At 36.7% G+C, this 27,351-nt stretch overlaps 1 long non-coding RNA gene across 6 annotated transcripts in view; it reads right to left on the bottom strand.

The window, feature by feature from the left end:
* Positions 1-3,899: 3,899 nt before the first annotated feature.
* The window catches only part of LOC309800527, a 59,895-nt gene continuing 36,443 nt past the window's right edge, over positions 3,900-27,351 (bottom strand). For 4 of the 6 annotated variants that reach the window (XR_014293472.1, XR_014293474.1, XR_014293476.1 and 1 more), the window contains 3 exons: positions 25,293-25,394; positions 18,364-18,509; positions 15,009-16,492 (listed from right to left, as the gene is read on the bottom strand). This is a non-coding gene — a long non-coding RNA (uncharacterized lncRNA). Of the gene's footprint in view, positions 5,844-15,008; positions 16,493-18,363; positions 18,510-25,292; positions 25,395-27,351 lie in introns of those variants that run through there. The other 2 variants (XR_014293473.1, XR_014293475.1) reach the window with 2 other exon arrangements.

The raw sequence follows: 27,351 nt of genomic DNA, 5'->3' as shown, positions 1-27,351 counted from the left end.
GCCCCACAATTTCTCCAAGTTATCTCTGCAAGCCTCCAAGGGAGGCTTTTACAAGTGGAAGGAACAAGTGGGCTCTTACATCTCTCTGACAGCCTCCGTATCAAGGGATTCCGCAGTTGCCTGTCTTGCCAGTGCCCTGCCCTACTAGGCAAAGCAATCTAAGCTGATGGACATTTTGAGCCTCAGAGTACTAGACCTACAGTGTAAGGCAAGAGACAGAAAGAGTTCTTCTTTCCTATTCTGGGTTGCATTTTGTTACTGGCCCCAATAGTAGTTGTGCTTGTGCCCAGAGTTCCTTCAAATCTTTCTGGAAAAGAGACCCTGAAGCTTTGGTCTGTAATATCTCTCTACAAAAAGGTTAAAAATCAGTTCATGAGGCCAGATGAAAAGGCAGACATAATGCCATTCTCTTGGCCATTCTTGTCCATCCTTACTTTTACTCTTTCACATAACTCCTTTCTCTGCCTCCTAAGCAAAAGCCTTTTACTCATGTTATTTCATACAAGCAGATACATGCAGAAATCACATATCTATCACCTCCACAAACTACGTTCATTATGACAGCCCTAATAAACTAATATATACATTTTAGGTCAAAGCATTAAATTTCATTCATTTTACAATCTTTTGATAGAAGGCCAAGACCTTTATTTTGAATGCACTGACTGAAATTTCAAATTTTCTCTCTTGTATTGATATTAACCACACTCACAAATCACACAAAGTCTTGTCTATGATTTTCACTTCTGGTTTCTTTAAGTAGAGAAAGAAGTCAAAGACATGTAAAGCAACTTACACGATATATATCTTTGGACCTTTTTACTTTCAATCTTTTATGTACTTAAAGTGTGTCTCTTATAAGTAGCATACAGTTGTATGTGTGTGTTTTTAATACAAGTCTGATGATTTTAGTCTTCAAGATGGAGTATTTAGTCCATTTATATTTAAGGTAATTACTAATACACTTGAATTTAAATCTATCATTTTACTATTTGTTTTCTTTTGTTGTTGTTGGTTGTAAATGTTTCCACTATTTTTAGTGGTTACTCTAGATATTATGACATGCACCCTTGACTTATAAAAGGCTTATGTAAATTGATACTTCCAACATTTTCTATACATGCAATTACCTTAGGACATTAACTCCTTTACTCCTATCCATACTTTTGTGCTTCTCAAGTCATGTGTTTTGATTTATATGTATCTCTTAACCCCACAAGATATCATCACCATCATCACCATTGTTATTATTATTTATTTATTTATTTAAATATCTACCCTTTTCATTTCTCTGTATTTCACTTTAACTTCTCTTTAGCTCTTCCTGTATTCCCATGCTTCCATCTAGGATCATTTTTCTTCTGCATGAAGAACTCCCATTACAATTACCTTTAGTGATGTTCTTCTGATGAAGAATCTTAGTATTTGATTGCTTGGAAATTTCTTTATTTTACCTTAATTTTGAAAGATAATTTTACCAGGTACAGAATTTGGGGTAAGAAATTCTTTTCTTTCAGCTATTTGAATATGATTTCCATTATTTACTGGCTTCCATTATTTTGATTGAAAAGTCAGTTATTATTCTCATTGTTTCTTCTTTGAAATCAAAATATTTTTTATCTAGCTGCTTTTAAGATTTTTCTCTTCTTTGGTTTTCAGTAGATTTATTATGGTTTTCCTTGGTGTCATTTTCTTCATATTTTCTTATTGGGCATTCATAGCATTCCTCAAATCTATGCCTTGATGTTCTCCAGCAGTTTTGGAAAACTGTCAGCCATTATGTCTTCAAATATCGCTTCTACCCCATTCTCTATCTCTTTCTTCTTCTAGGATTGCAATTAAACATTTATCATTCTTTCCATTTCTATATGTCTCTTATCCTCTGAACTTTTTTTTGTCTTTCTATATTTTATTCTGGATTTTTTTAACTGATTACCTTAGAATTCACTAATTCTGTCTTGGCTATATCTAATCTGCTCTTAAAACCATCTATTGTTTTAAAAATTCAGTTATTGTACATTTTAATTTTAGAATTCCAATTCAATTATTTGTATAGATTCTGGTTCTCTGCTGAAACTTTTCACCTTGTCTTATATTTTCTTGAAAATATTAGTCATATTTATTTAAAAGCTCATGTCTCATAACTCTAATAAATGTTTTTCCTTATAGGTCTTTTTAATTTTTCTTTTCCCTGAGTGTTTTTTTTTCTCTCCTTTTGATTATTTGATCTCACTTACTGGAATGTCTGATATTTTATTCAATGCCAGCATTGAGTATGGAATATTTTAAAGATCGTTGGAGATTTTGATGATGTTATCTCCCTGCACAGAGCACTTACTTTGCTTTTGGTGGACCATTGGCTTGCATGGGTCACTTTATTTTAATCTGGGATTAAACTGATTTTAGAGCTTTTTCCAGTCTCTGTTAGGGATAATTCTGTTCATTCTTACTCTCAGTTTGTAGTCCTTGAGGGGTCCCACATGAAAGCCTGATTATTTACCAGATACAACACCTTCACAGACTGCAATATCTAATTCTTGTCCCTTTGATCCCATAAAACTGCTAGAAGTTTCCCTCAGTATATTAATTTCTTGGCTGCTTTTAAACTGGGAAATCCTTGATGGGAAAAGCAGCACCAAATGTTAGGCTCATCTCTTTGTTTTTTCTATTATTTTGAAGATATTGAACCCTCTATTTCTAGCTGTCTTATAGTTTTCCAGTGTCATCAAAAATTTTTTTTGAATTTATCCAGCTTTTCAAGTTGTTATTGTTGGAGTGTTGGTCAGATACAAGCTATTCTGTCATCACTAGAAGTGAAAGTTAATCACTGCTCTAGAAATTATCATCTTAAAGTTTATCATATCTAAATTGAAGTGAGCACTTTTTAATATAGTGTTTAGCTCATTAACACTAAAGGATGACAATATTCAAATTAATACTTAGGACTAATATTTAAGAACAATTTTTTAAAAGTCACACTAAATATATGAGATTTCCTTTTCAGACTGCTAAAGGGCTTTTTCGTTTAAATTTAAACTCTTTACATTGTTCACTGTTTTAAATAATGCAGTGATAAACATCATTGGATATATGCTTTTGTGTCATAATTTCCTGATTATTTCCTGAGTAGGCTTCTAAAGGCATAATTTCTTGATCAAAGTTATAAACATTTTTAAAGTTCTCCTACATTTTTGCCCTATTTTCTACAGAAAGGTTTGGCTATTTTAATTCTAATACTTAAGCTTAATTTTATGTGCATATCTATAACTTTGTACTTTTGTTAATTCAAGAAGAAATGAGAAAATATTTTGATCCTGGAAAATATTTTTCCCTACCCATCTAGCCATAAAATTTTATAAAGGGAATTTTTATTTTATTCTTCACACACAGCAAAAGATCTCCTTGAACTTGATTCAAAATATATTAAATTTTATCCATAAAGATCTTTTATTCCTAGCAACATATTTGAGTTCATATCAAAGAGGGTGTTCCCATTAAATTCATGTTGTAACATTAAATGCTTCAATAGTTACTGAAGTAGAGGTCTGGTAAGTGAAGTCTAACAAGGAGAAAGGTACTAAAGTTTTGCACATGGTTTAAGATTTCCAACATATCTGGGTGGCATGACAGAGCTTACACATCTTCTGTTGCCATCCATTGGGAAAGCACCATTTGTGTATGTTTAATAAGAGTTAGTATATGGCTTGGTTCGGTTCACCAGACATTGAAGAAAATAGGGTTCTGAACTTTGGAATGACAGGACCAAACATTGTGTGACTACCTCTTTAAAAAGTTACAAGAATATGGGGTGGCCTAGGGCACCTCAGTGAGGGAGGCTGACTTCAAATTACCAGACAGGTCTATTATGAAGTGTTGAAAGGAGAAAGAAAAACAAATAATAAAGTTACAAAATAAAGTTTATTTTATCAAAATTAAGACTGTTTCCTTCTCTCCACTTCAGAGCAACCTTGAGATGGAACAGTCTGAGGATTACATTGCTATATCCCTTAGCAGTTAGTTCCACAGCAGGAGATGCCTGCTACAGACAAAATTATAGGGTTAGGAATGTTCACAATTCAGCAACCTGATTGGCTGACTATTCCTCAGGGCTTTTGAATCAAATATTTATACATCTAAATGGGAGGAAAGAAAAGAAAATTGTTCATAAAGAGAGTCCCAGAGCATGTATTATTAAAATAACAGATGGAAATATTATATTTTTGAAACATTCTTTCTATAAAGATGTCTTTTGAAGTGTGTTTTGGTAGGATAAACTGAGCCAAAAGTAGAGGAGAGAGAGAGAGAAAAAAAGTTTTATTTTCAAATGTTTAGTGTCAGCAGTGTACAAAGTTAGCACTTTCCAAAAAAGGCATGTCTCAAAATGCACTGCAGCACAATGTGTTTGCAAAGTCTCTACTTTACATAATAGTCTCAGGCGAGGAATAATTCAGAAAACACTTGATTGTTGTTGCTCAGTTTGTGTGTATCGTCTCCTAAATCTTGACCTCTGAAATCTTTACAGAGGGTGTAGGGCCTCTCCCCACCGAACTTTTCAAGTCTCCTAAACTTATTGAAACCTAAGCTAAGAATCAGAGCATCGTCTCATAAAAGCTATTGGCCACCTCATTCTTGCTGAGATTTTGGAAACAAGCAGATTAAGAGTGTGGATTTTAAGCCACATGGCCAATATAGCTGGGCCATCTAGTCAGGGTTTAAAGAATAAAAATAGAGGCATGAAATACAAGGCAAAAAGCAAGAAATCCAGGCAGAAGGCCAAATGAAAAGTTCATCACACTTGCTTTATTTTCCTCTACATGGGAGCTTGTACCCTTGACAAAATCAATAGTTCAGAATTATCCTGTTCTTTCCAGGAAAAATACCCTGTCACTAGGTCATCAATTTGAAGTGCTCCATGTCCAATTTCTCCATCACTTAGCTCTCAGGACATGGTTCAGTTATCCTGCTAGTCTCAGCTATTAACTGGATCTGCTATATGATGATGTGATTTATTGCATGGCAACTGGCAGTTACTCTGGCCAAGGAAAGAGAAAATTCACAGGGCCACAATTATTTTGACCTTGTATCCAGACATGATCTATGTGACAGGGATCTGAATGTAATTTCTGTTTGAATCTATTTTTATAAGGAACAAAGAAAGACTAGCCTGGGAGAAGGGATAATGGTTATGATGTGATAAATAAAGGAAGTTCATTTCCATATTGATATTTGCTGATCAGGTGATCTAGGTATTGCTAAGAGTTTGAGGATTTGGTTTTTGTATACATGCCCTGAGCATCAAACAATGGCCAATTAGCAAAGCGTAAGAATCCAGTAATCTATGGCTTCTGAAAAAATCAAAGTGAGCAATCAGATGACAAACTCTGCCAAAAGGAAGGAGCGAGAAAGAGAAAAAAAGAGAGAGCAACTCACTCCCACCCACCAGTGGGGCCACCTCAGAGCAAAGCAAGAAAATGCTTTAGTAATGGCTCTGTAGGTGACAGCATCTGCTCAGGGAGTTGACTTAGAGAGCCTCAGAAGCTCAGGGTTCCAGCCAGCAGCAGAAAGGACTCTTGGCAGAGCTACTTCCTGTACCTCTTTTGATCACAGGGCTCAGGCTTGGAAAGGTTTTCACCAGTCTGTGGTTTCCTGGTTGTGCGTCAGTACATTCTGGCTGAAACACTTCACTTCCTTCAGGCCAGCCCCTCCACCAATGGCTCCCAGCTCCATGGTTCACTTTCTCCAGCTTTGAACTAGACTCCAAGGACACTGCTGGCTGCGGCAAGAGCCCTGAATGAGAGGCTTACAGCTGGGATGATAGCTTTCTCCTACTTGTGACAGGGATCCTAAGTGGAAAAAAATAGGTTTAATGGGGTCACACCAAAAATCCACTGAAGTATTGAAGCATGGAGTATTATGTAGTTCTCACACAATCTCTTTTCAGAGACATTCTGCAAAATAGAAGCACCTGGGCAAGTAGTTAAAATACAGAGATTCCCAATCCAATCTCAGACCTTCCCAATCCAATCTCTAAGTGGAGACTGGGAATCTGTATTCTTAAGAATCTCTTTCACCATGCTGATGTATAGTCACTGTCTAGTATAATATACTCAATTTTATAAATTAGGATACTCAGACCCAGAAAGGTTGAGTAACTTTGCTAAGGTAAAACAGGTTCTAACGATGCTCCTAACCATGGAGTGTCCTTGTGTGATTTGACTCTCCAAAAAGAACTCATTCTGCTTACATAGGGCCCCTTTTTAATCCCACTATCCTCAGCTCAGGTCATATTAGAAAAATGTGTAAGTTCAGAACAGCTATCAGAAAAGGTAATACTTTTGTTCATCTGTTTTGGGTGAGGAGATTTATATAAAGGAACCTGAGACACTGGACGTTCACAATAGCTCACACACAAAAAATGAATTCCTCAGACTGATAATTACATACAGTCATTCAAAAATGTCAGGGTTGGCCATAGAACAAGGTTTCTGCCTAGTGATTTGGGGGATTGGTAGAGATCAGGAAGGACTGAACAGAAGACCAAAGAATTTCCCAAAGAAAATGGATGATTTTCCTCTTGAAAATGAATGGTATTAGAAACATTACAATTTACAATGGATCAGAACCATTGTAAGCTGAAAATTGTACCAAAAATAATATATGCTTTTATCATTCACACAGTTACAGACCAGAGTTTAGATTGTGCCAGGAGTCACAGACTATCTCAGAGAAATCATAATCCCATGTGATTAAGTACTTAATAGTAAAAGCATGGAAGAAATTTTTTAAAGAGTACAGGAATAAAAATTGTGGTTGGTTATACAATTTTTGGAGTGAGATATATATGAGTCAAAATCCCAGATCTACCACTGACTAGCTGTGTGGCCTTGAGTAAGTTATTTAACTTCCTTCAGTCTAATTTCCTCATCTATAAAATGAAGCCTGACAGGGCTCTTAAAAATATTAAAGAATGGTGGAGTGTGGGGAGGGGGAGTAATTGGTGAAGGGGTCGGGGGCTGAGGTTACTGAAGAAAACAAAAGGCAAAAGGAAAAATGCAGGTGAACCAAGATTATCCAAGGAGAAATACATCTAGACTAATAAGGCCCAAAGAGTAACAACCTAAAAATATTTGTATGATAATTAATCTAAAAATTTAAGCTGAGTTTTTTCATCAAATCTCCAGAGTCCTGTGCCCATAGACAAACTATACCCAGCCTAAGGAGTATGTAAAGATTGTTGAACATGACTATAATATATGCATTGTATCTGCTCCATGAAATTAAGAATTTTACCTGTTTTGTTCACTCTTGTGCCCAGTGTTTTGTTGTGGAATGAATGAGTGGGTTGGTGGAATCTAATAAGGTCCAAAAGCCTCGATACATCAACAAGGGAGGAGATCAATGAGTATGTAATGAGTGTACTTCTGGATGATGGTCTATCCTGTACACATCTGTGCCATTTCTGTTAGCCATAACAACCAAGGGATGAAGAAAGTTGCTCTATTATGTTGCCAAAACACCTTGAATGCTACATTGATATCAATGAAATTGAAGAACAATTGCCTAGAGAGAGGTTCTGATATTAGTAACAAACTGCCCAATAAATAGAAGGTATTACTGTTACTATCTCAAATTAGATGACATGTCACAAAAGTCAAAAGTTTGCTCTAGATTCCACATATGCAGAGCAGGAATAGAGACGTAGATGTAGAGAATGGACATGTGGACACAGCAGAGGAAGGGGAGGGTGGGACTAACTGGGAGATTAGGATTGACATATATACACTACCATGCGTAAAATAGCTAGTGAGAACATGCTATAAAGCACAGGAAGCTTAGCTCGGTGCTCTATGACAACCTAGACGGGTGGGATGGGGGGCAGGAGGGAGGTCCAAGAGGGAGAGGATATAGGTATACATAAAGCTGATTCACTTCACTGTATAGCAGAAACTAACAAAACATTGTAAAGCAATTACACTAACAATAATAATAATAATAATAAGTTTGCTCTAAATGTCTCCAAAATATTGCTTCAATTTAATGAAGACTTGGTGGATAGGTGTTGGAAATAGATGGCAATTTAACAAATCCTTTTTTTATAGAATTGAAGTTCAAAGCCATTAACTTTTAGAAGGAAAAGAAGGAAAGAGGGAGAGAGGGAGGGAAGAAGGAGGAAGGAGGTGGAAAAAGAGGAAAATGAAAGAAGGAAGGGGGCTTCCCTGGTGGCACAGTGGTTGAGAGTCCGCCTGCCGATGCAGGGGACACAGGTTCGTGCCCCAGTCCGGGAAGATCCCACATGCTGCGGAGCGGCTGGGCCCGTGAGCCATGGCCGCTGAGCCTGCGCGTTCAGAGCCTCTGCTCTGCAACGGGAGAGGCCACAACGGTGAGAGGCCCGCATACCGCAAAAAAAAAGAAAAAAGAAAAAAAAAAAAGAAAGAAAGAAGGAAGGAAGGAAGGAAGGAAAGAAAACCAACAAAGACAGCATAGGACCATATACTTAAACCAAATTATAAGTAAGCAGAAAACTGTAGTTATTTTCTAATTTATTTTCTGTTAAAATATTCTTAGCATAACAATACTTGTTATGCTAAGAATATGAGTCAAATTGTCACAAAGAACAAGAGTTCCCACTTCACAGCTGTCTGCTGCGAGCCCAGTGCCTTGGTCAGTGAAAGTGATATGGTATGCTGGTTATGAACTCAAGCTTGATGTCAGAGAGGTGAGAGTTTTTCATCTCACTAATTCTGTGAATTCAAACAAGCCACTTATCTGGACTAAGCCTCAGTTATTTTTGTTTTTCTTCAAAAAAGAGATAGTAATACATACTTCTCAGGAGTTTTGTAAGGTTTGATCCAGAATCTATTACACTCTTAAGGCTCAACAAAGGCTATCTATCATTTTCATCATCATCATTGTTAATATTATTGAGATTTAAAAATACCTCAGATTTATCATTTAAAAATGTGTTATGTCATTTGGTCTTGAAAATGGAGCTGGGAAATATACTCATTGCCGGGCCTCATGGGAGAAGGATCTGAAAGCTCTAATCCCCTGCAGCAGTTGGGATGGCTATATTTAGCTTTTATATATAGCCTTAAGCTCACAAACTGCATGCAACTTTTACTATTCTTTGCAATCGACCTTCTGGTTACACAGAATAGATTTTACCTTTTGCTGATGGAGCAATGAAAGCAAAGAAAAATAAATACTTGGCCTGGGATCATAAGATGAGCCATAATTATCATAATTCCCCAAATCCCAGTCCCAGATTCAGCCAAACAAACTAGAGTTTCCATGAGGTTTAACAGTGGCGTCAACCCTAGAGATATTTGGGACAGTTTTAAAACAATCCAAGTATACTTTGTATTTCCGATTTGAATAAAAAAGTGAACTAAAACAGAGGAATCAAGAATACAAGACAGTGTAAAGGAAGCAAAAAAATCTTTTCAGTTCTGCTGTAAAAACAAAGTACATTTGATTCATGAGCTATAGGAAGATTATTCTGCCAACAGAGAACCAAGAGTGAGGTCAGTTTCAGAGAAAAATTATTAACATAGTCTATGTTGTTACTAAGGTCGTTGCACGGAGACCTAAAAATTTTTTTAATAAAATAAGAAATATTGAGTCAAATTCTGAGAGGCCAGAGAATGGAACAGAAAGAACATAGAAGTAGGAATAAGGTGACCTGACTCTTTCTATCAGTAATTGAACTGCTTTATGGAAATCACATAGTTGTTCAAATAGAGATATCTAATCTAGCCCTACAGAATTGTTTTAAGGACACAATAAAAGTGCATTTTTTTTTTTTTTTTTTTTTTTTTTTTGCTGTACGTGGGCCTCTCACTGTTGTGGCCTCTCCCGTTGCGGAGCACAGGCTCCGGACGCACAGGCTTAGCGGCCATGGCTCACGGGCCCAGCCGCTCCGCGGCATATGGGATCCTCCCAGACCGGGGCACGAACCCGTATCCCCTGCATCGGCAGGTGGACTCTCAACCACTGCGCCACCAGGGAGGCCCTAAAAGTGCATTTTTAAAAATGTTTCCAAAACTTTATCCAGGGAACTCCCTGGTGATCCAGTGGTTAGGACTCCACGCTTCCACTGCAGGGAAGATCCCTGATTGGGGAGATCTTGCATGCCATGGGGCATGGCCAAAAAAAAATTAAATTAATTTAAAAAATTAAAAAATAAAAACCTTATCCACTCAAAGCAAACAAACAAAAACCAACAACAACAGCAAAAAAAAAAACCCTGGGAAAAATGTAGCCCTAAATCCCACTCTCCTTTACCCACAAATAAATGTTCATTAACCACTAGGTATTAGATATTACAAAGGGTTCAAAAATTTATAAAACATGAATTCTATACTTGAAAGTTTCAGTTAAAGGGTAAAACATAAAAGGATGTAATTATATAAAGATAAATCAAGACATATTTTGAAAATTACTGAAAGAAGACTGTTGTAGAAATGCGTTCATGATGATGAGAGACTGCTAAAATCTGGAATGTCAAGGAAAACAAAAGGAAGTTGAATTTGAGATACAACATGAAGGATTTAAATTGTTAAAATGAAAGTGTGGAGGGGTTTATGTTATACTGAAGAATTAGAAATTTATTTTATGAACACTAAAATAAAATCCAAAAGTTTTTGTGTAGAAATGAATCTTTTGGAAGACTCATTTAGCCAAAGTGGTTTGGATGAAGATTATAAGTAAGAAGACTCTTTAGAAGGTATTTGTGAAAATTCAACTATAATAACAAGAACCTGAAATACAGTGATGGTTGTGGGAATTAAAATGAAACGAAGTGTGTGAGAGCTCGTCTGAGAGATTTCTTAAAAAAAAAAAAAACCCTACAAAGTCTGACAATAGATTAGGTGGATAAAGTAAAGATCAGGATAAAAATTAGGCAAGTGTGAGTGTGGTTTTAAGCCTAAGTCTAGAAAAATATGGTACCATTTATAGACCTAGGATATCAAAAGGAGAATGTTTTGGTAACTTCTGAGAATAAAATTTTCAGTACAGTGCTTATGGAGTGGTAATAGCTGTAAAAATTCATCTGGCAGGTATGCTCAGAGATGTCACAAGAAATCAGGGGTAGGCTAGAGGAAAATCAGAGACTGGGAACCAAAGAATTTAGGGCCATATTTGGCAAATCCCAATTATCTGTAAATATGTTATCTACCTTGTAGACAAAGCATCATCCGTTATGACATAAGCAGTATATCGACTTCACACAGCCTCAGGAAAATCCATAGCAAAATCTGCTTAAATGTTACCAAAACCCAGGTGCCCTCATGTCTTTCAGAGTGTATATGGAATATGTCAACAGAATAACTTTTGTTATAGTACATTCTAAGAATGACGATTTTATTATCCTAATAATTGGTGACAAATACCTTAATAACTGTGGTAGGCAGAATGATGGTCCCCCACAGCTGTCTACATTCTAATCCTTGCAACCTATGAATATGTCACCTTACATTGCAAAAGGGACTTTGTAGAGGTGAAAAAGTTAAGAATCTTGAGGTTGGGAGATTATCCTGGATTATCCAGGTGGTTCCAATGTAATCAGAAGAAATTATTTCAGTGATAAAGTAGGGCAGGAGAATCAGAGTCAGAAAGAGATTGATTTGAAGATGTTATGCTTCTAACTTTGAGATGGAGAAAGTGGCCATGAGCCAAGGAATGCAGGCAACATCTAAAAGCTGGAAAGGGCAAAGAAGCAGATTCTCCCCTAGAGCCTCTAAAAGGAATGCAGCCCTGTCAGCACCTTGATATTGCCCAGTGAAACTCTTACTGAACTTCTGACCTACAGAACTGCAAGGTAAAATTTTTGTGTTTTTAAAGCCACTATGTTTGTGGTAACTTGTTACAGAAACAATAGAAAACTCATGCGATAATATTACATATATTTTCTGAGTAATACTTGCTCGTTGTAGAAAATTTAGAAACTATAAACAGATATTTTTAACAATATAAAGATCAAAATTACTTTTCTGACCATGATAGAATAACTGGTACCTGACTTGCCTTCCTGTCATAAAAAAATCTAGAAAACTGGACAAAATATAAGAAATATATTAAAAAAACCTGTTTTCAGACACAGAACTTTACTCTCTATAGGAAGTAAAGAAAATGAAGTGAGCTCTATAATCCCCCAGCTTTGTCCCTGAAAACACATTTGAGACCACATTTGTATTCCAATCATCCAAAATGGAGGGACTTTTTGAACATGCATAGCATAGAGTAGAGACTCAAGAAGTTTACACCTTAGTTGTAGGACAAAATTAGCTCTAGAGGAGAGACAACTCACACTTCCACTAAGAAAGCTTTTTTTTTTTTTTTTTTTTTTTGTGGTACGCGGGCCTCTCACTGTTGTGGCCTCTCCCGTTGTGGAGCACAGGCTCCGGACGCGCAGGCTCAGCGGCCATGGCTCACGGGCCCAGCCGCTCCGCGGCATGTGGGATCTTCCCGGACCGGGGCACGGACCCGCGTCCCCTGCATCGGCAGGCGGACTCTCAACCACTGCGCCACCAGGGAAGCCCAAGAAAGCTTTTTTTAAACAAAGCCTGAAAGAACTAAGTGGAATCTCAATTAATCTAACCAGCACTGCAAACAAAATTCAACACTCTTTAAAGAAAGAAAACATTCAGGAAGCCTTGTTGAATTTGCTATTTCAGCTTCCCCTTATGGGTCTCACAGATTCTAATAATATTAGGTTAATAGGAGAAAGGGGAAAGGAAGAGGACAGAATCAAAAGGCTAGTCTTAGGGTGGAAATTTTTAAAACCTTATTAAGGAGTAAGATGAATAAAGCAAATACTGATAGGGACAAACCAAAGAAGAAACAGGAGAGTCACAGGATTCATCCAGCAGGGTGGAAATCGTTAGACAGCTATTAAACTGTGGGATGAACAAAACAGATATTGATGGGGTTAAAACAAAGGTTTTAGTACAGCACTACCAAAGGTTGAGTGGACCAAAGGAACTCCCTGCTGGTCCCTAAAAAAAAAAAAAGAAAAAAAAGAAAGAAAGCAAAATACCCAAACTCATCAGTGTAATAGTCACAATCAAAAAGGACTAGATAAACAAAAATCTTGGAAATTCGACCCATAACCAAAAGAAAAATGAATCAATAGAAACAGATGCAGAAATGATAGAGATGGTAGAATTAGCAGATAAAGAATATTAAAACAGCTATTACAAATATGATCATGAATTTAAAGTAAAAGAGGAACATAAGAACGAGAAGTGGAAACAGTAAAGAAGAATCAAATTGAACTTCTAGAGATCTTAATGTGTATAGCGTTAATAACAGGGCTTCACATTATTTACAATAGCCAGGACATGGAAGCAATGTAAGTGTCCATCAACAGATGAATGGATAAAGATGTTGCACATATATACAATGGAATATTACTCAGCCATAAAAAGAAATGAAACTGAGTTATTTGTAGTGAGGTGGATGGACCTAGAGTCTGTCATACAGAGTGAAGTAAGTCAGAAAGAGTAAAACAAACACCATATGCTAACACGTATTTATGGAATCTAAAAAACAAACAAAAAATGGCTCTGAAGAACCTAAGTGGAGGACAGGAATAAAGATGCAGATGTAGAGAATGGACTTGAGGACACTGGGAGGGGGAAGGGTAAGCTGGGACAAAATGAGAGAGTGGCATGGACACATATACACTACTAAGTATAAAATAGATAGCTAGTGGGAAGTAACCATATAGCACAGGGAGATCAGCTCAGTTCTTTGTGACCACCTAGATGGGTGGGATAGGGAGGGTGGGAGGGAGATGCAAGGGGGAGGGGATATGGGATATATGTATATGTATAGCTGATTCACTTTGTTATACAGCAGAAACTAACACAACATTGTAAAACAATTATACTCCAATAAAGATGTTAAAAAAAAACAGGGCTTCAAAAATACATAAAACGGAAACATAAGAATGAAATGAGAAATAGAAAAGTCCATGATTATAGTTGGGTGCAAAAACACTTCTGTCCTAGTAATAAAACAAGTTCATAGAAAATCAGTCAGGAAAGTTTGAACAACACTAGCAAACAACTTGAAACCTATTTGACATACACAAACAATGACAGGATAGACATTCCTTTCAAGTACAAATGGAACATTTACCTAGAGAAACCATATGCTGAACTATAAAATACATTCAGATAGGCTAAAAAGAATTGAAGTCATACAGAATATCCCCTCTAACTTCAACAAAATTAAATAAGAAATTAATAACACAAGATATATAAAAAAATTCCCATGTATTTGGAAATTTAACAACATACCTCTCAAGCAGTGAATTAAAGAAGAAAATTGCAAGGCAAATAAGATAATATTCAACTGTATGAAAGTAGAAACAGCATATCATTTAGCTGGGATGCAGCTAAAGCAGTGCCTGGAGTTAAATTTATAGCTTTAGTGCTTATATTAGAAAGAAAGAAAAAAAAGAATGTCTGCCATCAGTGATCTAAGCTTTCATTTTAAGGAGCTAGAATGTGCTGTATAAAAAGTAAATAAAATAAAATTCAAAAATTAAAAAGGAGCTAGAAAAAGATGACTATTAAACATAAAAGAAGTGTAAAGAAGAAAATTATAAAGATGAGCAAAAATCAGTGAAATAGAGAAGAGAAAATCAATAGAGAAAAATTAAAAATCTAAGAGCTACTTCTTTAAAAGTATCCATAAAATTTATAAACATCTAGCTAGGTTGATTAAAAAGACAAAGATTTTCACTAACCATAATGAAAAAAATATTAAATTAACTTAATTAAAAACTTTAAAAAAAACCAAACTCTGGTCTTCAAATGACATCCTTAGGAAATTAAAATGCAAGCCATAGACTGGAGGGGAAATGTCTATAAGACATTATGATAATACAATATCAGATAATATGTAATACATGTATACATATATACATGTATATATGCCTTATACAGTATTAAAAAACCCTCAAGTTTTCAAAAATGGTTAAAAAATTTGAATAGAACTTTTGCAAAAGAAAAAATATATATGACCAACGAGTAGCAGAAAATATGTTACACATAATCAGTAATCAGGGAACACAAATCAAACCCACAATGAAGCATTATTATACATGCATTTAGAATGGTAAAAAAAACTGTCAATATTCACTGGTTTTATGGATGAAAAGCAACAGAAAGTCTCATACATTGATGGTAGAAGTGTAAAATAGTACACCTCTTTAGAATGCAGTTTGACAATTTGTATTAAAGTACACTTACTGTTTGACCAGTGATTTCATTTCTAGGTATTTACAATAAAAGCTGAAAACATATGTCCACAAAATGTCTTATATACAGATGTTCATAACAGCTTTATTTTTAATGACCCCAAACTGGAAACAGCCTAAGGGTCTATAAACAGGTTAATGGAGAAACAAATTATGAATACTACTCAGCCAAAATAATTTTAAAAATAAAAGAGGAATGAACTACTGCCGCATTCAACAACATGAAGTTTCAATAACATTGCACGGACAGAAGAAAGCGAGAAACAAGAGTATGTGCACTTATATGTATTTTCCATTATACTGTTGTATATTCCATTATGTGAAATCTAGAGTAGGCAAAACTAATATCTCAATTTTGTTAGAGTTAGTTCTAATTTTTCCAAACTTTTTGTTTATAGTTGAGGTAATATTCTGTGCACTATTTGATACCATTTTCTCTACCTCTATCACTTATAGTCAATTTACCATATCATCAATAATTATTTGTAGACATTAAACAGCTTAATGATCCCTACTTTATTATTTTAATAAAAATTATAGTTTAGACTGTCAAGTTTTCAGTTTTATAAATAATAGTCCAGTGATCATCTCTGCACATAAAGCTTCGTCCACATTTGTATCATTTCTTTAGGAAAGATTTCTAGAAAAGAAATATTGGGTTAGGTTAAAGGATAAAGGAAGACAATATTTTTATGTGGCTCTTATTTTTCTGGATTTGCTTTATAAGAATTCTACTTAAAAGCTTAGACACATTGACAACCTGGCCTGTGATTCTTATTTCAGGTTAGTGATTTGTTTGGAAGACACATTTTGATTAATTAGCCTCTTAGGAATTAGGGCAAAGACCATAAGGAACTGTTAACAAAACATAGTGGCAAAATGCCCATGGAAGTTTGGTTCTGTTGCTGGTAGATCCTTTGCTTTGTTGAGTCCTATAAGGAGTCATCTATGAACTTTGGTGGTAGAAGCTGGAGTAGAGGTGAACTGTTCCACTGACTCCTCATGGTTCGTTCTCCTTATTCCTCAGGTCTCTCTCGATGTCTTCTTCTCGGAGAGGTCTTCCCTAGCTTCCCCTTGTAATTCAATGACTCCCGTGCTTGCGTGCACACACATGTGCACAAACACTCCAGTCACTCCTTCTTTCCCCTTAGTCTGATACATATTTTTTCTTCATGGCACTTGTTCTCATCTGACATCTGCCACATGCACCATTCCCGTCCCCTGGAAGAAAGTAAGCTCCATGAGAGTTGGGATTTTTTGTTGTTGTTCATTGTCATATCCCTATTACCTGGGATGTATTTGTCTCACAGTAGGTGAGTGACTGCTTCTCAATAAGCCTTTAATTATTTGTTGAATGAAAGCTTGAATGAATAGGGATGAGGAGCTTTAAATTGCTGGCAGAAAATCCTGGAGTAAAGAAAAATTAATGCAAGGCTGGGTATTGCCGGAAGAGGAAACTACACCAAAACAAAGCAAACAACTCCTGGGGAATAATTAAAATGTCTACTGTGATTGTTTAAATAGCTGATAGTTGTATTTAAATTGTTTGCTATAAGTTTATGAGGAAAGCTCAACACCTACCTCCCATTCTGCTACAAAATCTTTAGTTAAATCTATAATATGAGTGATTTTGGTGGGAAATGTGGAATGGGTTGAGTTCTACTGTAAATTTGACAAGAGAAGTTCAGAGTCAAACAGTAAAGCACTTGTAAACAAATGTAAGAAAAGGTGCTTCCAGATTCTTCCTTTCTTGGCCATAGATAATGTTGTCAAGAATGAATCACCAGGCTTCCCTGGTGGCTCAGTGGTTAAGAATCCGCCTGCCAATGCAGGGGACATGGGTTCCAGCCCTGATCCGGGAAGATCCCACATGCTGTGGAGAAACTAAGCCCTTGTGCCACAACTACTGAAACCTGCACGCCTAAAGCCCACGCTCCGCAACAAGAGAAGCCACTGCAATGAGAAGGCTGCACACCCACCACACAAAGAGTAGCCCCCGCTCACTGCAACTAGAGAAAAGCCTGCGCGCAGCAACAAAGACCCAACGCAGCCAAAAAAAAAAAAAAAAAAAAAAAAAAAGAATGAATCACCACTCATGATTAGCAGTACACTAGTACACTATTTTTAACTTACACACATCATATCTCTTCAGGGTCACATAAGTGATTTATGAAGAAAATGAATTTTATCATGGAAGACATTAGAACAGAATAAACAAAGACATTGGAGGTAAATGATGACTTAAGGTCTTAAAATTCATAAACCATTTAGATAGTAAGTCCACAAACTCTCGAAAGGTGTACTGGAAATGGTAGACCAAACTCATGATTAATGAAGACTATTCAACATGATCATATGTTCTATTTCAAAGTTTTATATTAAAATCAATTTAGTTCCTCCTTTATTTTGACTAGGTAAGATGAGAACACCATAAAAAGTATCTCCACAGGAAGGCATTTTCTCACCAGCGTAATAACACATTTTACAGATTCTTAGATTATGGTAGTAGTAAAAAATCCAGACGATTGCTTATTAGTTCAAGGTTTCTGTCTACTGAAATCAGTAGTTACCATATTTTCTAGATTCTAAGATGCCATTGACTGTCATATGCACCATTAATTTAATAACAAATGTGGGCACAAAAATAAACAAACTTACTAAATGTTCACACTAAATATGAGATGCATTCCAACCATGGAAAAAGTAAATTATGGGCAAGTGCATTTTATCATTGGGAAAATACTATACTTTGAAAATAGATGATATGAATTCAGCAAGTTCATTGTTTACTGGTTTTGAGACCTGTATCAAAACACTGGATCCTTTTGGTTCTCAGTCATCTGACACTACAAGGAGACCATTCTCTTCCTCCCTGTAAGGTGGAGGAAGAGAAGGACTGAGGAAGGGAAAAGCAGATCAGATGATCTTTGAGGAATCATTCTAGCTCTAAGGCTCTAAGGCTGTGGTTCCATGTTTTTTGATAATACAATTATTGAAAGGGAGAAGATCCTGATTTAGTTAATTCATGCAAACACTTGTGTTGATTTTCATTCTCAGCTAAATCTTTATCTAAGTGCTTAGAGAATATCTACCTTTGTAACCTCTGATTTTGAGAAGGCCCTTGAAGTTGACGATTTTAGGAGTTGGTGAGTCATTCTTTCTTCATAAAATCTTCGACGACAAGCTCCAATAGCTAAAGTAGACACGGCTTCCAATGAGCAGGACGGCAGCTCCACTTCTAATAAGTTAATCCAATGGGTTTTGTCATGAGCAAAACAAGAAATCATGTTTTTAATCATACTAAAAGGTCTCTGCATCTTGTTAACATCTGGAGTTCAATCACTTCTGTGCTAAAAACCGGGGAATGCTTCAGCAGGGCATAAATCTTGCCCCTCATAGTACATGCGATCCAGATGCTGGAGGAGAATTAACGTTCGTTTGTAACACATCTGGTGTCGGCAGCTTTGAGTAAACTCTAATAGAAAGAGTGCAGAACTAACATGGCATTACACCTTTCCTCGGGCCAGGGGTTCTAGACTGAAGGTAAAAGCCTGCAGGTGTCCCTTGGGGCTTAGCAATAAACTGCACTAATCAGCTCTGGCATTGTGTTAAGTGCAGGGTGTTTTGAATTTTCCACAGAAATTTCACAGCCAAGTAATTTTACATTCTAACTGTCTGCTTTTGACAACTCTTTAGATTTGCCGCCATCTTGAAACTCCAAATAAAGTAAAAGTCCAGAGTCATTGTCAGGGTTGGGCTACCCCAAAAGATGGAAAGGGCAGATCATGACCAGATTGATAGTGAGGGAAAAACAAGACTGAACTAACTGTAGGTATGAGAAGTAGCTTGGAATCTGCAGTGAAAGGCAGTCTGGTGGAGTTGAGAGAGCAATGAATTTGAACTGGGACATCTGAGCTTAAGTCCCACCTCTGGTGTGTGTGCAGAAGTCCAGAATTACCTAGGTCACAGTTTTCTCAGAAGGACATTTAAGAACCAAATAGGATGATGGCTTTTTGTAACAAAAGAATTAAATCCAAATTTCTTAGAAGAGCATCTTAATTCACTTCATAATATAGCTTTCCTTTCCAAATGCCTTTGTCCTCAACATATTCCTGGGTTTTAAACTACCATAAATATCTTGCTTTTTAAAGACCTGTTGTTTAGGGCTTCCTTGGTGGTGCAGTGGTTAAGAATCCGCCTGCCAATGCAGGGGACATGGGTTTGAGCCCTGGCCTGGGAAGATCCCACAGGCCACAGAGCAACTAACCCCATGCGCCACAACTACTGAGCCTGCGCTCTAGAGCCCACGAGCCACAACCACTGAAGCCTGCGCACCTAGAGCTGGTACTCTGCAACAAGAAAAGCCATGGTAATAAGAAACCCGCGCAGCGCAGTAAGAGTAGCCCCCGCTCGCTGCAACTAGAGAAAGTCTGCGCGCAGCAACAAAGACCCAACGCAGCCAAAAATAAATACATTTATTTAAAAAAAATAATAAAGTTACATCAATTAATATTCAAAAAAAAAGTGTACTTTTGAGCTTTCCATGCTATTCTTATTGGTTTTAATGCTTTGCTTCGGTTCATTTGCTGACCTGTTATTTCCCACTTAGCTCTAAGTCTCCATAATGCACTTGTACAAGTCTCTATTCATGAAGCACTTTTCATGAAGCATTATATATTTCCCATTGTTTTTTGTGCCTATCTTCTTGGCTAGACTTTGATCCTATTTCATGAGAATCTTTTAGAGAAGAGGTGGTATCTATTGGAAGCATTTAATAAAGTCTGAGGGATACATTTCATGTTGTTGCAGATGGCCTCCAAGTAAATCATACTTCTAGAAGAAAATTATTTGGTATAGTCAAGTGATAGAACATGCAAATGCTGCTGGGTAATTGGAGGGTTTATATTAGGGTTTTAAAGAACATCTAGTTAACTATGTGTTTTTATGATGGCATTGTGTTCTGTTGGGGGTCAGGCTTTGAGGTCAGGGGAGTAAGATGTTCACACCACAAGAGCATCTAAAGAGAGATCAGATTCACATCTTCCCATTCATGCTCTGCTGGGCCCTTGTGCTCATTGAGGGAAATCGTGGGTGAAATCATCCACCCTATTCAAAGTGTTCTTCTTTATTTTAATTTTGTGCAGCATGTATGGTTGAATTATATGAGTTAAATGTGCATATGATGTGACTCCATTAATCTCTTATGTTTTGAATTTGGTATTTGTAACTATAACTAGAATGCCAGAAGAAGCTTCTTTCCAATTTAGACTTGAAAACCACCACACCACAAAATGAATCATATAGAATAAAAGAGATAAGACATGAACACTGATAAATGTTTATCATCTCATTAGAAGAAAAAAATGTGAACTAAAAAAGTAAGATTGACAATGGTATTGATGTCTTAAAGGGACAGATCTCTAGCAGTGATAAAATCCTAACTTGAATTTGCTTGGATAGCACTTATGTTTTCCCCAGTACTTGTTTCATTCATTTCATGTATTTGCCATTTCTGTCCATCTGTGAAGTAAAGCACTAGGGAAGCAAGAAAACTAAAGAATGGCTATAACAATCTAAAAGTAGCCAGGCAGGATTCATCAGTTGTTCAGTAGAAAAGTTTTGTAAGTTAACTTACAAAGGTTTATTGAGGAAAGCAACTTTGATTGAATAAGACATATTCAATTCAGGTTTGATGGATAAATAACTAATAGAAGATAAGGCCACTGATGTGCTGAAAGAAAACATACACACACACACACAAATGTTGACAGAATTCACAACCAAGAGACATTTACTATAAGAAATACTAAAGAATGTATTTTAAGCTACAAGAAAATAATAACAGGTAGAAGTACAAAAGCAATGGACAGTTCTGAAAAGGGTAAATATGTTGATAAATATAAAAGAATATTGACTGTTTAAAATAACAATAGTGTAATGTCTGTGGGGCTTACAACATGTAGAAGCATATGACAAAAGCAAAAATGGCAAGAGTGAGGTAGAGAATACCGGAGTTATATTGTTCTAAATTTCTTGAATTGTTGAAAAAGCAGTAAATGTATTAATTTAAGATAGACTATAAGTTAGAATGTCTCTTGTAACTTTTAGGGTAACCACTGAAACAAGGACGTTAAAAAGTATAACGGCTTCCCTGGTGGCGCAGTGGTTGAGAGTCCACCTGCCGATGCAGGGGACACGGGTGCGTGACCCGGTCCGGGAAGATCCCACATGCCGCGGAGCAGCTAGGCCCTTGAGCCATGGCCTCTGAGCCTGCGCATCCGGAGCCTGTGCTCCGCAACCGGAGAGGCCACAACAGGGAGAGGCCCACACACCGCAAAAAAAAAAAAAAAAAAAAAAAAGTATAACAAAAGACTAACAGAGGAGATAAAGTAGAATATTAAAAAAATTTGACTATTACAAAGGCAGGAAAGGAATTTTAAAAAACAGAAAGAAAAAGGAAAAATAGAAAACAAATAGCAAGTATGGTAGACTTAAACCCAGCTATATCAGTAATTGCATTATATATAAATGAATGAAAGACTTTGGTTAACAAGATTTTTAGACTGGATTTTTAAAAGAATACAATTATGGCTGCTTATAAGAAATACACCAGAAATATAAAAATACACAATGTTTAAAAGTAAAAGAAGAAAAAAAGATACACCAAGCAAGCATTAATCAAAGGAGAGTTGGTATGACTATATTGATATCAAAGTAGACTTTAAGGTGAGAAGAATTAAGAGAGATAAAAGCAATATTTCAAAATACGGCAACGGGAGAGGCCACAACAGTGAGAGGCCCACGTACCTCAAAAAAACCCCAAAAAAACAAAAGGGGAGAGAGAGGAGGAGCAGAGCGAGAAGGTTGGGAGGGGAGGGAAAAAAGGTAGGAGGAGAGGGGAGGGGGACGAGAGAGAGAACAAGTGACCAATATCAAGATAAAATGGGAGAAATCATTACAAGCATTTAAAGGATGAAAAATATTAGAAACAACTTTACACCAATAATTTAACAACTTAGGTTAAATGGGCAAGTGCCTTTAACACCACTGCTTAGTAACGCTTATGATAAGGTGGAAGAGTACCTTCCTGGTCATGCTCAGCTTGGTCCATCACAACAGAGCTGCAAGAGCTGAATGCCCATGGGGACCACAGGATCTGCTGCAGACCCTCCAGCGCGCACAGACTGCTCTGAGGTAGGGTGACAGTACCTGTTTGCCTGAGACAGAGGGATTTCCCAAGATACAAGACGTTCAGTGCTAAAACAAGGAGAGTCCCAAACAAACCAAGAGGATTTCATTATCCAGTGCCCTCCAAAAATCCTCCACGGTGGAGGGGACCAGTACCAAGCAGTTCATGTCTCTCCTGGCATCCTCAAGGGCTGAGGGGATCAGTATCTCAGTATCTCAGAACACACCCATATCTTGAGGCTCAGCTTTTGGGGAAGCTCATATGTGATGACATCTTTAAAAGATGTCTCACCCAACTCACCTAGGAAAATGGCTTAATCTTTGTTCCTTATTGGTCAGTAATAATAATATCCTCAGTACTTATTCAAAATATCATCAACATCTTACCCTTCATCCGTGCACAAATGTATTTTCTAAATGGAACTTTGTGTTCATATTCTGTTACCTAAAGCTACCCTGGCTTACATCCTCTACCTTTCCTAAGTCCTCCTCCAGCCCAGACACTATCTTCCTTAAGTGTAAGCACAAACAGCCGTAATCCTATGTAGCATCTGACCATTCCTTCATTTAGTCAGCTAAGGGAAGACAATGTGAAAGCCCCATATTCCCACTTTGCTGCAGGTTTTTTAAATGAAGGAAAAAAGCAACAACCCCACAACTGACTATTTGCATTTCAGTTTCCCCTATTTTTTTAAAAATTGAAGTACAGTTGATTTACAATATTGTGTTAGTTTCGGGTGTATAGCAAAATGATTAAGTTATACATATGTATATTTTCTCAGATTCTTTTCCCTTATAGGTTATTACAAAATGTTGAACATAGTTCCCTGTGCTGTACAGTAGGTCCTTGTTGTTTATCTATTTTATATATATAGTAGTGTGTACTGGTTAATCCCAAACTCCTAATTTATCGTTCCCCCCATTTCCCCTTTGGTAACCATACATTGGTTTTCTATTTCTGTTAGTCTTTTTTGTTTTGTATATAATTTCATTTGTATCTCTTTTGTTTAGATTCCACATATAAGTGATATCATACGATATTTGTCTTTCTCTGTCTGGCTTACTTCCCTTAGTAAGTGAATCTCTAGGTCCATCCATGTTGCTGCAAATGCCTAGTTCTATACAGTATAGGCACTCAAAATTGGAATTGACTTGAAGTTATTTAAATAAGTCAGGACTTCCTAACTGCTTGGGGTTCCAGAGATTTAAGTTGTCATCAGCCAGAGGAAGAAGCTAGGTGTCACCGAAAACTATTTCCTTAAGCTATAGGACAATTTAATTTTGGAAATTACCAAAAAAGCAAAACATAAATTAAGCAGAACACACTGTCTTAACCTTGAAAGGAAAAACCTCCATCGCATTGCACCTCTTATTCTGGGTGAACATTTTCCAGTAAAAACAAAGCAGTAAGAGGCACCAGGAAAGAGGAGTGGCTGCCTGGGAAAGGTGCAGGAGGGGAGGCTTGCATATGAACAGGGGCTCTTATAAAATAACAAGTATTCTCTTTAATCCAAAAAAGGGAAGAAAATGGGTAAGTGGCTTAAGTTTACAAAAAATAAAGAACTAAATGTATATAGGATGCCCTACTATCTTGAGAAAATTGGCTTGTATATCAACATTTTGAAGGTTTTTTTTTTTTTTAAGAAGATGTTGGGGGTAGGAGTTTATTAATTTATTTCTTTATTTTGGCTGTGTTGAGTCCTCATCCCTGCGCGAGGGCCCTCTCCAGCTGTGGCAAGCGGGGGCCACTCTTCATCATGGTGCGCGGGCCTCTCACTATCGTGGCCTCTCTTGCTGCGGAGCACGGGCTCCAGACGCGCAGGCTCAGTAGTTGTGGCTCATGGGCCTAGCCGCTCCGCAGCATGTGGGATCCTCCCAGACCAGGGCTTGAACCCGTGTCCCCCCCACCGGCAGGCAGACTCTCAACCACTGTGGCACCAGGGAAGCCCCTGAAGGTTTTTTTTAATAAAAGATCAAAAAGACATAAAATTCTTCTCCAAGTATACATTTCTGGTTAAAAAGTAAAAAGGTGTTTAGGGAGCCTTTGGATAAACTTGGAGATAATAGATTGGATGGCTTATTAAAAGAAGTCTGGAGGGCTTCCCTGGTGGCACAGTGTTTAAGAATCCGCCTGCCAATGCAGGGGACACGGGTTTGAGCCCTGGTCCGGGAAGGTCCCACATGCCGAGGAGCAACTAAGCCCATGTGCCACAACTACTGAGCCTGCACTCTAGAGCCTGTGCTCCGCAACAAAGAGTAGCCTCTGCTCGCCACAACTAGAGAAAGCCGGCGTGCAGCAACAAAGACCCAATGCAGCCAGAATACATAAAAATAAAATAAATAAGTTTATTAAAAAAAAAGTCTGGAAAATATGGAATAGGTGCCACCTTAAGTTTTCTTTGGTCTGAGACAAGTACAGTTAAAGTTGTGTTCTCTGTTAATCAGTTAATTTTTTCCTGGTGTATCTTTATCACTTTTAGTTTCAGACTTATGTCATTTGGTTTTATTTTGTAAATAGTATATTATTAAAAGATTTGTCAGATGAATTCATTTTTTGTAGTTATATATTATAGATATGGTGAACTTTTTACGCCATTGTTTTATCTATTTATCATGAGGTTTTTTCCTCCTCTCCTAACTTCCATGAGCTACATCATATTTATGTTTCCTTTACTTTTACTATATATTTTATTATTTTAGCCATTACCCTTTAAATTTTATCCAAAATACTTATATTTTGCTTTTAAAAAAGGGATGAAGAATTAGTATTTGTATTTGTTCCCCTGAAGACAATGAGATTAGTATTCTTTAATTTCTTCCAAAATCCTCTTACCAGAGTAAGAAGTTAGGGACTTCCCTGGTGGTCCAGTGGTTAAGACTCTGCGCTTCCAATGCAGGGGGCTCAGGTTTGATCCCTGGTTGGGGAACTAAGATGCTACATGCCATGCAGTGCAGCCAAAAAACAAAAACAAAACAAAAAAAACAGAGTAAGAAGTTAGTGTTATCTATATTTAGATCTACTTTAAAAAGCCAATAATTATTATAACAGAAAATGTTCATTTAGAATGATCAATATGTTTTACTGATTTATATGCTTAAAGTTGCTCCTTGCATTCCATTCTACTTCTGCTTCTCTACCCAGACATCCAGTTCTCTACAAAAGCAATCACTCTGAACAGTTCTTCTTTGTCCTTATAGAAATAATCTATGTATCTACAGACAGGTATATATATATAGATAGATATATGTACATGTGCGAGTCTCTGTGTGTGTATGTGTATGTGTACACATACATAATATTTTCGTATATTTTTAACACTAAATTACTGGGTTGGCCAAAAGGTTCCTTCAGTTTTTAAATAAAAATAAAATACACATTTTTCATTTTCACGAAGAACTTTATTGAACAACGTATTCACTGTTTTGTTCCACTACCTTCTGCCATTTTCCAGGCAACTTCATAATTCAGTCTTCCCCAAACTCTTTATCTTTTCGAGCAAAGAACTGTTCCAGGTGCCTTTTACAGTCTTCCAAGGAATTTACATTTTTTTCATTAAGAGAATTTTGTAAAGACCTAAATAAATGGAAATCCGAAGGTGCAACGTGTGGTGAATACAGCAGATGAATCAGAACTTCCCAGACAAGCTGTAACAGTTTTTGCCTGGTCATCAAAGAAACATGTAGTCTTGTGTTATCCCGATGGAAAATTATGTGTTTTCTGTTGACTAATTCCGGACACTTTTTGTCAAGTGCTGCTTTCAGTTGGTCTAATTGAGAGCAGTACTTGTTGGAATTAATCATTTGTTTTCCAGAAGGAGCTCACAATAGAGGACTCACTCCCAATCCCACCATATACACAACATCACCTTCTTTGGATGAAGACCGGCCTTTGGTGTGGTTGGTGGTGGTTCATTTCACTTGCCCTACGATTTCTTCCTTTCCACATTATTGTGCAGTATCCACTTTTCATCCCCCGTCACAATTTGTTTTAAAAACGGAACATTTTCATTACGTTTAAATAGAGAATCTCCTGCAGAAATATGGTCAAGAAGGGTTTTTTCGCTTAACTTATGTGAAACCCAAACATCAAAGCAATTAAAGTAACCAAGCTGGTGCAAATGATTTTCAACACTTGATTTGGATATTTTGAGTATGTTGGCCATCTCCCGTGTGGTATAACGTTGATTGTTCTCAAGTAAAGTCTCAGTTTGATCGCCATCAACTTCAACTGGTCTACCTGACCATGGAGCATTGCCCAGTGAGAAATCTCCAGCATGAAACTTCACAAACCACTTTTGACACGTTCCATCAGTCACAGCACCTTCTCCGTACACTGCACAATCCTTTTTTTGCATTTCAGTTGCATTTTTACCTTTCTTAAAATAATAAAGCATAATATGCCGAAAATTTTGTGCTTTTTCTTCCATCTTCAATATTACAAATGGCTACACAAAAGTTCACCAATTTTGATAAGTTTTTTTTTAAATGCACGCTGATATGAGAGCTGTTGCAATACAATCTAACAAAATTGTTTCGAATGAAGTTAAAGACAACTAAGTGCTACTAGAGCCATCTTACAGAAAAAACTGAACAAACCTTTTGGCCAACCCAATATAATGTGCTGTCCTTGCTTTTTAAACTTAAAAACGTATTTCAGAGATAATGCTTTATCTATACCTTATTCTTTTTAAGGAATTCATATTATTCCATAATGAAATCATGCATAACTTATTTAATCAAACCCATATCATTAAACATTTAGGCTGTTTCAAAACTCTTGCTATTATAAACAATACTGAAACAAAAATCCTTATAAAGACACACATTTCAGTGTGCTCATAGGGTAAATTTCTACAAGTAAACATGTGAAAACAAAGGCTATATGAATTTAT

This window comes from Mesoplodon mirus, assembly GCF_964341445.2.
Source record: "Mesoplodon mirus genome assembly, chromosome: 3".
Lineage (NCBI taxonomy): Eukaryota > Metazoa > Chordata > Mammalia > Artiodactyla > Ziphiidae > Mesoplodon > Mesoplodon mirus.
Note: the sequence above shows the minus strand (reverse complement) of the source record. Positions and strands in the feature narration are given on the sequence as shown.